The sequence below is a fragment of the Tripterygium wilfordii genome, chromosome 4 (genome assembly GCF_013401445.1).
Source record: "Tripterygium wilfordii isolate XIE 37 chromosome 4, ASM1340144v1, whole genome shotgun sequence".
In the NCBI taxonomy this organism is placed as follows: Eukaryota; Viridiplantae; Streptophyta; class Magnoliopsida; order Celastrales; family Celastraceae; genus Tripterygium; species Tripterygium wilfordii.
The window spans coordinates 12,577,078-12,587,731 of NC_052235.1; the positions used below are offsets into that span (position 1 = coordinate 12,577,078).

The 10,654-nt window shown below is 38.5% G+C and overlaps 1 long non-coding RNA gene across 1 annotated transcript; it reads right to left on the reverse strand.

Annotated features, from left to right (window-relative positions):
• Nucleotides 1-4,739: 4,739 nt before the first annotated feature.
• On the reverse strand, nucleotides 4,740-5,398 carry LOC119997829. Its single transcript, XR_005468075.1, has 2 exons — nucleotides 5,173-5,398; nucleotides 4,740-5,052 (listed from the first exon to the last, which is right to left on the reverse strand). It is a non-coding gene; the product is annotated as an uncharacterized LOC119997829 (long non-coding RNA).
• Nucleotides 5,399-10,654: the final 5,256 nt, after the last annotated feature.

A 10,654-nucleotide genomic window follows, 5' to 3' on the forward strand; every position in this document is an offset into this window, starting at 1 on the left:
TCCGGAATAGGTAGTGTACCAAGCTTTTTATAATGGGTTGAGCATGCATACTAAGGAGACTATTAATGCGGCTGCAGGAGGTTCATTCATGACCAAGAATCAAGAGGAGGCTAGGGAATTACTGGATAAAGTGGCCAAAACCACTAACTCTTGGTCTTCGGTGAGGGGGAATCCAAAGCAAGGAGGAAGTTTTAGAGATGATGAAGTTATGTCTACCTTGGCTATTATGGCAAAGAAGATTGATGCATTGACACTAAATCAAGCTCAAGGAGTACATGCTATGCAAAGCACACCTTCTCATATGTCTTGTGCTTATTGTTGTGGACGCCATCCTACGAGGGAGTGTCTTATTGCTTCTTCATCTAATCCTAGTGAGCAAGTGAACGTCATTGGTGGAGGTAATTTCAATCAACCCGGCAAAGATCCTTATTCCAACTTCTACAATCCGGGATTTAGGAATCACCCCAACTTCTCTTGGAGCAATACTCAAAATGTGCAAAATCCTCAACATCTAGTGCAGCCCCAAGAGAAGAAGAGGGATATTGATGAGATGTTCTCAAAGCTTGCGGGAGGTCTTGATATGCTTACAACGCATACCTCCCAATTTATGACAAGGACGGAGCAATACATGAGTAAAACCGATGCCACTCTACAAGCTCAAGCAACTTTGATGCAAAGCTATGGAACTTCCATCCGGAATCTTGAGGTACAATTGGGGCAAATAGCTAACAATTTGTCATCTAGAGAAAGAGGTACCTTGCCAAGCCAACCGGAATTGAATCCAAGAGGGAAGGATAAAGAGCAATGCATGGCAATCACTCTTCGGACTGGTAAGGTAGCTCAAAATGCTGCTGATCTTGATGCCAAAAAGGCAAAAATTTTGCAGGAAAAGGGGGAGTGCAGCAGAACCAGGGAAAAAGAAGCTGAAAAGTGTTCAGGGGCTATTTCCGATCGATCGGACCCCATCCCGATCGATCGGCCAGCTGCAGTACATGATGAAAAATGCAGAAATGAGAAAGATATGCAGAATCGGTATGCTGTGGAATTGGATTGGCCCGATAGTTCTCTTCCTGCACCTCCAGTCAAACCTTATGTGCCTCCAATTCCATTTCCTCAAAGATTGAAGAGCACTAAGAAGAATGATGATCAATTCTCTAAATTTTTGGAGGTATTCAAGAAGCTTCAAGTGAACATCCCCTTTGCCGAAGCTTTAGAGCAAATTCCTTGCTATGCCAAATTCATGAAGGAGATTTTATCCAAGAAACGGAGATTGAAGGAGCATGAAAAGATACAATTAACCGAAAAGTGTAGTGCCATTGTGCAAAGGAAGCTCCCAATTAAGCAAGATGATCCGGGAAGTTTCACAATTCCGTGCACCATTGGAAGCACCTTGATTGAAAGATCTTTATGTGATCTTGGAGCTAGCATCAATTTGATGCCATTGTCGGTTGCTAAGCAAATTGGGATGAAGGAGATTAGTCCAACCACAGTGTCTTTGCAAATGGCGGATAGATCTATCAAGTATCCTATTGGCATGGTAGAGGATGTCTTAGTGAAGGTGGGTGATCTTATGTTCCCGGTTGATTTTCTTATTTTGGATATGGAGGCCAACCCCACTACTCCTATAATCTTGGGAAGACCATTCTTGAGCACCGGGAGAGCTTCGATAGATGTTGAAAAAGGGAAGCTTACTTTGAGAGGTGCGGGAGGTGACCAAATCACTTTTAAAGTGTTTGGAACTAGGAGGCAGGAGGAGATTTCTCAACAATGCCTCCAAGTAGAGCATATTGATATGATCATCCCCGACACTCTTGAGAAGGAAGTTCCATATATTCCGGTGGAAGTTCTTTTAGGCAAAAATTCCAAGGTTGAGCATGAAGTTCCTAAGACAGCCTCCCAAGCTGCAATTGAAGTTCAAAAGCCTCAAATTGAAGATCCCAAGGAGAAGAAAAAGAAGAGCAAGAAAAAGAAGAAGAGGAAGACCAAGAAAATGAAGAAAAATGTCTATTCTAAGGAAATGGTGGTGATGAAAGCTTATTCTCCTTGCATGGAACCTAAGCAATCCAATGTTAATCCTAGGAAGCCATCAAGGGGAGTCTACACCACAACTCTCAAGGATCCCGGTTGAATCCAAAAGGGAAGTCGGGCTGAAGACTTTAAACCAAGCGCTTTCGGGAGGCAACCCAGGTTTTATTGTTCTATCCCTATCTTTTTAGTTTTATTTTCACCTATTCCATGCATTGAGGACATTGCATATTTTAAGTGTGGGGGTGGGAATTTAGGTTTCTAGTTTTTGTTAAAATAAAATTTTTGACTTCAAATGCCTTATGTCATGTCACTCTTGAGTGTATTTGGATGAATTTTGTGATCCTTGAAGCATTGATGGATCTTGCTATGGACATTCTTTCCAATTGAGTTTTCCTATCTTGAAAATTGTTTTGTCCGTTGTGCCTTTGTGAATATGGAACACTTGATTGTGGGGTATGAAATATGACTTGACTTTGGCATTTGTGGTTGTTTGAGATCAATTTGATTCTAAATAGCACTACTTGAGCAATGAAAAATGAAAAAAAAAAATAGAAAAAAAAAATAATTTTTGTTTATGAATAAATGGTTTCTTTCATAAGTTTTCTGCTGAGTAACCGGGCCTCTTGCCTAGCAAGCAATGAGTTTCGCGTAAAAAGGTAGGAAATGAATGTTAGAGTACCTTGGTGACTAGTTTAACCTCGTAGCCTTTTTGACTCGGGTAATTAGATCCGTTGGGGTGTCTTAACACCTAGTGCCCTAAGCCAACTGGATTGGGAGTCGTTGGTCGAAAGCTCGTTACATGGGTCATGTAGAAAGCTTAAGGAGGTTGAGCATTGCACAAGTCACCTTTGAGAAGAAAAAGAAAGAAAAAAAAATGTGAATAAGAATGAAGTTTGAATAAATGCTCATTGTATTCGCTTTTTGATTCTTATTGTTCTTGGAAGACTTCATGGCCATTGTTTATGTCACTTTGAAGCCAAATATCAAGTGAAATCCATTATGTGCATCATTTCTTGAATTTATAAGCAAAGTGGATGAGATAATATTCTTGAAGGAATGCTTTTATTGGTTTGAATGCCCTAATGTTTGGTTTGTTAGTATGGATAGGGTTGCAATTGTGAGTTCATTTTATACTCTTGTTGATGACATTAATTTTGGCATTGAAGTTGTTTAGTGTTTGTGGGTATCATTCTGGTAAACCCTCAGGAGACACAACTCCTCCTACTAGGGGCACCTAGGGGTTTAAAGGCTTGTGACACATGCTAAGTGTCATTGTGAGCCCTACGAAAGTGGCATAGATTAGTTGCTTATTTGGAGCAGGTCTTTGTTGTTTTATTTTTCATTTGAGCTTAACAGAAAATACTCTTTCCCTCCTTTATTCATTCTCAACTTGCTCGAGGACGAGCAAAGGTTAAGTGTGGGGGTGTTTGATGTGTCAAATATATACATACATTTGTGCATCTTTTACACATAAGTTCATTGCATTTTGAGTTGATTAAGAGTTAATATTGCCTAAGAAAGCTATATTTGCATATTATAGGAGTCAAGGCAAGAAAGGGAGGAAAAGAGTGCAAAATGAAGATTTGGAGCCTAGTACTGATTTCCGATCGATCGGCCATATTCCCGATCGATCGGACCTGCCAAAACACCTAAAAATATCATCGAGACAGATTGTATTTCCGATCGATCGGACTATTCCCGATCGATCGGAGTACTATTCACAGCACTGCGCAGTTTCACGAAAAAGACCCGAATTCACGTGTTTCTAAGCCAAAATGACCCCAACTTGTTTTGGAAACGACATAAGAGTTTGGAGAAGTATAAAAGGACATAAGATAGGGTTTTGGAGGAGAGCTTGGAGGCTGGGGAGCTGGATTTCGTGCTACCTCCATTGGAGAGCTTGGAGGCCACCTTGGAGCTTGGAGAAGAAGAGGATCTACAAGGGGGTTTCCTCTCTCCTTTTCTATCCTAGTTTCTATGGTTGATTTCCTTTGTTTAATGATGTATTTTGCTTCCATGAGTGGCTAGATTTCCTACTAGGGTCTTAATATAACCAAACCTTGAAGATTCAATAAACTTGATTTCCTTATTTCTTGATTTCTCTTTCTCTCTTGATTGTCTATGGGTGTGATTAATGTTTTTGAGTGTTTGGCCATCATTCAATTGATTTGCTGCCTAGATTGAGACCGGAAGGAGATATCTAGGGTTTGCCTCAAGCCATAGATGACATAGGATGCATGAACCATAGGAATATAGGTTTGTGACTTATGCAATCGCTAAATGATTTCCATAGTTCGTAATAGGTTTTTGATATATTAATCCGATTGTTAGGAATAACAGAGATTTATATTGAAAATACGTTTGATGTATCTAGGAATAGAACATTGAATAGGTTGGGAAATCGATTGTCATTATTGAGAGATGAATTAGGGATTAAGGAATCAAGAGAATTGAATTGGATAGGTGAGGTGAAGTTAAGTACCCTAGTGCTTTCCATCCTTGATTTCATATTCGTGTTTGATTTGTTTTTGTTCTTTTTAATTAGTTTAGTAAAAATCAAAAACCAATCGCTAATCATTTTCTCCAATTTACATAATTGTAGCTTGTTTGACATTGATTTCTTTTGCCAACACATCCCTAGTGAAAACGATAATTTACTCATCTTTATATTACTTGTGCGATTTGTGCGCTTGCAATTAAATCCATATCACTCACTCAACACCATCTACTTTGAATTAGATCTCAAACCAGTCTTAGAGTATATTTTGATAACCAATATTACATATCAAGCGATGATTAAGAATAAGTATCAATTAAGTAAAATCTAATATCACAACCAATAATAATAATCCAAAACACAAAACTTTCTTCACTTTAAAAAGTAATATATTAATTAATATTATAAGATATATTATTTTCCACAGTCCACCCGTCTAATTCAACCACATGATACATAACAAGCAGGGCCACGAGGTGAAATACTCCCTCCTGCGTGAGTCTTGCTTTCCTTGGGATCCCATTTACCTGAACATTAACAAGAAGCGACGGACGGTGTCGTTTTAAACAAAGTCAAGTGTAGTAATATTGAGACAAAAAAAGTTACAAGATATGCAAAATACGAAATGGAATATTGAAATGAATTACTTGGGATTTTGGCTACTTGTTGAGGAGATTCATTGAGAAATGGGACTGCATCACCTGCTTGAAAAAGAAACACAGCGATGACCATAAAAACACAAAAAGAGGCTTTGAAGCTCATTTTTTTGTACTAGTTTGTTTATTTTACAACAATTTCCAGTTGCCTCCCCACCCAAACCACGAATAAATAAATAGATGATATCCTCTGTTTACTAAAATACAACTTTATTGGGTCTCGGCTAAGAAAATGACACCAATAAAGCATGTTAGAATTTCTTCACAAGCGTGTTGAATTTGTGCAAGAAAAGTGGGCAATTTTATTCAACACAACATGAATGGTGTGGAAGTTGAGTGAGTGGTGGTGTCGACATGTGCAACTTGCTTCGTGTTGTTTTTCCACACGGTATTTGTGTTTATAAATGATGAGTGAGTAAGAGAGCCAACGATGTGGCACAAAGACAAAAGTGTCGCGTCGCAATTTCCACGGTAAAAGGGCACGCGAGGGAATAATGAAATTATCCAAGAACGTGATACAACATTGCATAGTAATGACATAGTAATGGCACTAACCAGTCAAACAAAATCCTAAACACAAAACTCTCAGAGGGGACATGGCAAAGTGTCTAAAAAGCGACCCAGAAAAATTCCTCGAAAGTGTAATAAACATGCAACACAATCACCTTACACAATATAAGCAATCCATACAACCGGATATCCAAAATAAGAACATCCCAACCGATTTCTCAACAACCAAATGACGATTGACATAATATTCCAGTGATGTAAGTAAGTCATCATCACCTATTCAAAATGTATTCAACGTCGAAAAAGAAACCTAGTAAAATTGGACTAAATAAAGAAATGTGGACTATGCCCGCATCACTCATCCGGTAGCTACTCATCAAACTGCTCACCTGGAACAAGAAAAAGCAAAAACAAGAACAAAGAAAGGGTGAGCAAAATGCCCAATAGGATATAAAAAAACCAATTACATGTGTTGGAAAGGAAACAAATATATAATCCAAAAATAACACAATATATATAGGATATGATAATCCAAGAATGATGCTCATGCAATACATAATGTAATGGTTCATCAAATGCATGCTCAAATCCAATGTATATATTTCAATAAAATCAGTACATCATTTCAACCAACCACTATCACCGAGTATAATAATAACAACTTAATTGGTCAACCATTCTTTATCCATGATCCTCTACCGGACTTTCACTTGATACCGATCACTAGTAATGCTTAACTAGGTTAGAAGTACACCTAGCAGGACATCCGGAGTCTTTCTTTAGGTATTGAAGTATACACCTCTAAAAACTCTACCTTGACTAAAGATCTGCCATAGGTATGTAAAATTCCACAACCTATACAAGACATATATTCATCCAAGTTCTCTATACAAAACCACGTCAAAACCATGATACATGCCTCTTTTGAAAGAGTTTAAACCATTTCCATAACAACCTGTCTTACCCTCTCATTTGTCCAAACAATGTGATTCAAAAAAAAAACCAAGTCCAATTTGCATTTTGAATTACATAGAATATATTTACACAAAATGGTTGTCTAAAATACGCATATTAAACATACTATTTAGTCAAGCTAATAAAATTATTTTAAATAGTTTCTCCTCGCTTGTCTACCCCTCTCGTGAGATACCACACCCACTCGGGTAGCTACAAGAAAAATATTTCACAATTTATTTAATGCAATTTAAAACATACTAATAAAATCATAATTTCATTATACCAAGGAATTTGAAAAACTTTGAACTCTTACAAAACTATGAATGCATGCACCAACTTCTTCCGTGAAAGAGGTCATTGACAACAACCCTATCAACTGTGTAGGGACTGGGACCAGGTCTGCTTGAGTCTTACCCAATTTCTGGAAGAGGAAGTAATACGTTATCTCGGCTGAGCTTCCTTGGTCCACCATTATACTTCTAACCTCAGTTTTCTCCATTTGTAGAGTGACCACGAGTACATCATTGTGCGAGAAACGTACCCCCGCTGTGTCTTTCTCTGAGAAGGTTATTGTTGTCATATCATCTCTAGGCCACTTGCGTCCCATCATCTCTATCCTCAAGGTGCAGCTTAAGCTACCTACAATCTTCTATTCTATGTCCTTTCTCCTCGTGGTAGGTACAATACTTGGACTGATTTTGGGTGGATAGATCTCCTATTATTTGTAGGAGAATTCGACAGATTGTTATTTGAACACTGTCCTCACTGCTTCATAAGCAACCCTTAACGTCTTTGTATCAACCATTTCCCGAGCTACTCTGTCTGTCTTTCTATCTCCTATTCTTACTCCATCTCTTCATGGGGACGCCATTTAATGATCCCTTTACTGCTTGTCTTCCTTTAGCTTCACATGTTGGTTAATCCTGTTTGGAGAGCTACCATATTCTTTGACGATGCCATAGTCAGGCTCTCCCTTAGCTTGTGCTCCCTGGGCAACACAAACGAAAGGTTGCGATGGTCCTCCTTTCATCACATTCCTATTATGTCTACATAAGTGTTTGAATAGCGGGACGCAACGCCCTTAGAAACTCTCATTTCCTCAACCGCATGGTAAACAAAGTATCCAGGGTCACCGACTCTCTAGCAGGTCGTGGTCTACCCATAGTGTCATCTTGGAAGTATAGGTAGCGATATGAGCTACTAGGTCCAACTTACTATCATAGACCTCAAACATTTGAGGGGAGAATTTGGAGAGAGGATCCTCCCGTCATATGGACTTCAAGAAGGGTGTCGTGGTCATCCTCCTTACAGTATGCTCTATATTCCTCTGTACATCACCAGTCTTCTTGGAACTATGCGCCCTCTCAATGCTTCGAGACCCATGTCACAGCCAAGTATCAATGTTTCGAGGCCTTTCTTGGCTTGAGGATATGGACCAGAGTCATGCCCTCCTAGTTGTGTGGGAACATCCTTACCTCCTTCTTGGGGTAAGGCTACTCTTTCAACAACAAGACCTGCCGACGCATCCGCTCTCAACTTCCCGAGCTTGCTCTGAGCCCCTCTCCTCTCCGCACTTCGACCCTTGATCGGGTTCAATAGCTCGATAATATTGGCTAGTCATTTACCCTTCTACTTGATGGAATTGAGCTCATCCAACATGGCCATGAGTTCATCCTATCTTAGCTGGAGTTCTTCCTATTTTCGATGCATCGCCTTCTCGATTTCCTCCACCGAGGGATGATTGTTCTCTTCTCTATGAAATTGACCCCCTTGGCCTTCCCTAGCATCGGTAGGGGGCACATCGTCCAACCTTGAATCTCTCTCTGGTGTTCTTGACATGATATATGAGACTTACTGATAAACTCTTTCCCATAGACTGCGTCAATTGTGGATGTAAAAATCTGATGACTCACACGTTAGCTGATGAGAGGACTGGCTAACGGCAAGCCTCCGTGAATCATGCAAGAACACCAGAGACAACCTTGGAGGCCCGTTTGTGCTCCGACGCTCGAGTGAGTATCAAACTCAAAAAGTTTAGCAATCAAGTGAATAAAAAATGTCTTGCGTACTTTGACTCGACCTTAGCCTTTATATAGAGGTCGACAGGTGATGAGATAAGGCTTTACTTGGCCATTGATATTATCATTCATAGGGTGTCGAGGTAAGATCAAATGTATTGATCCTTATCCCCTGACACCCTTGGACATTAGTTTGAGCGTGGTTAGGATTATACCCTGGGAGTTGGGAGTTATATACTCCCAGCTCTTTAGGAGTTATCTTTTCCTAACTCTTTATTCCTAATGCGGCTTTCAGAAAGCTACAGTACGTAATTTCTTCTTGCTAGTGCCACCTATCATGCTGACTTGGCATGAGTCATTCTATTTATCTACAATGGAATTTTATTAAAATGGTTTGTCGTGCAGACTAATTTATATTTACTACACTGGATGTTAATAAATAATATATAAATAGCCAAAAAATGTTTCCGAGAACACTACCCCTGAACCTTAGATTGCTCGCTCATTCCAAATTTTGACTACTTTTTTTTTTGATGGGTTATTAAGATGCATTAAAAGAAAATTGTACAGATTATGAGGACCAAATTTTGACTACGTTCTTGAATAAAATCATATTTGAGATTTTTCCAATTTATTAGAGAAGTTGACGAAACAGGTGGTTACCCTCAACTTCCTTATCTAATTTATATCCGGGAACCCTAATTGGTCAGGTCAAATTCATCATGGGCGAGCTGAACCCGATTTCATGTAGTGGTGCCCTTCCAGTATTCTGAAGGCTGTTTTGAAATAGGTGTGGGAGAAATTTTAGATTCTTGGAATAGGAAAGGTATAAGATATATTTTAAGATAAGAAAACTGGTCAAACCCACTATTAATTTGATGGCATTGGGACATTCCATATTCTGAGAATTGCATTCCCTCTGTAAAATTTCCACCATCCACTCAGTGTGATACCCCGCACATTCATTCTTATTCCAAGTGCTAGGTCTGACCTAGTCTTCCATTACTTGTCTAACTTTTTGTTTTGGGTAAGTAAACCTTCTATTCTCTCTTTTGTTAAATATCATATTACACAGTAGAGGTGCTTGAAAAGAAATTAATTCCTGTAAAATGTTACTTATAATAATATGGCGCTAAGCGTACTTTTGGATCCGTAAGGTTCTAAGTTTGATTCCTATTGGAAGCAACACCAGTAAAGTCACGTACTGAGTTTGGTACAATTTACCCTATCGTCAGGTGTCAAATTTTTGTGCACAGGACCTGATAGTTTGAGTATAGGTTCTAGTTAAACTATGAGTGTCACTTTGTTTTTTTATTCAGTCAACTAATACCAAATCCATGATAAGCACTTTTCTTTAGTTATATATAAATAAGTGTATTCTCGGTCAAGAATTTCGGACTACACTGTCACTGGGTCGGCTCCAATTAATTCTACTTGGACTATACCATTAGAAGCTTTTTAACACAACAGATTAAAGTCCACGCTCATATCCAATAGACAGAAGGTATTTTTTTCTTTATTTTATTCCCTTCTTGGGTATTGGTTCTCATAAACTTTATAACAATATGATAAATGATTAGACTGGTTGACACGTTAATTGGGTGGAGTTCACACCCTGCCTTTTGGCGATATATATGTGCACATATACATATATAAATATCGAACAAATGATAAAGTGTGAGTTAAGTATCGTCCTACGAGGATTTGATAACAACTAATTGATTATCAATTGTGATTTAGTATGCTATTTGGAGAATCGAATAAATTGTGATTTAAAAATTAAATAACATGAAACAAGCAATTTAAATGTAAGAGTGTCAATATCTAAAAAAGGATATCAATCTAGTAATACAAGGCACTAGCTAGGTACCTAATTTCCCTTCCACCTATCCAAATCAATTCATTTGATTTGCTAACGTTTAATTCTTATTCAATTATTGGCAATTTAACTCCCTTTTCCATTCAATGCTCCACTCCTGATTACACTA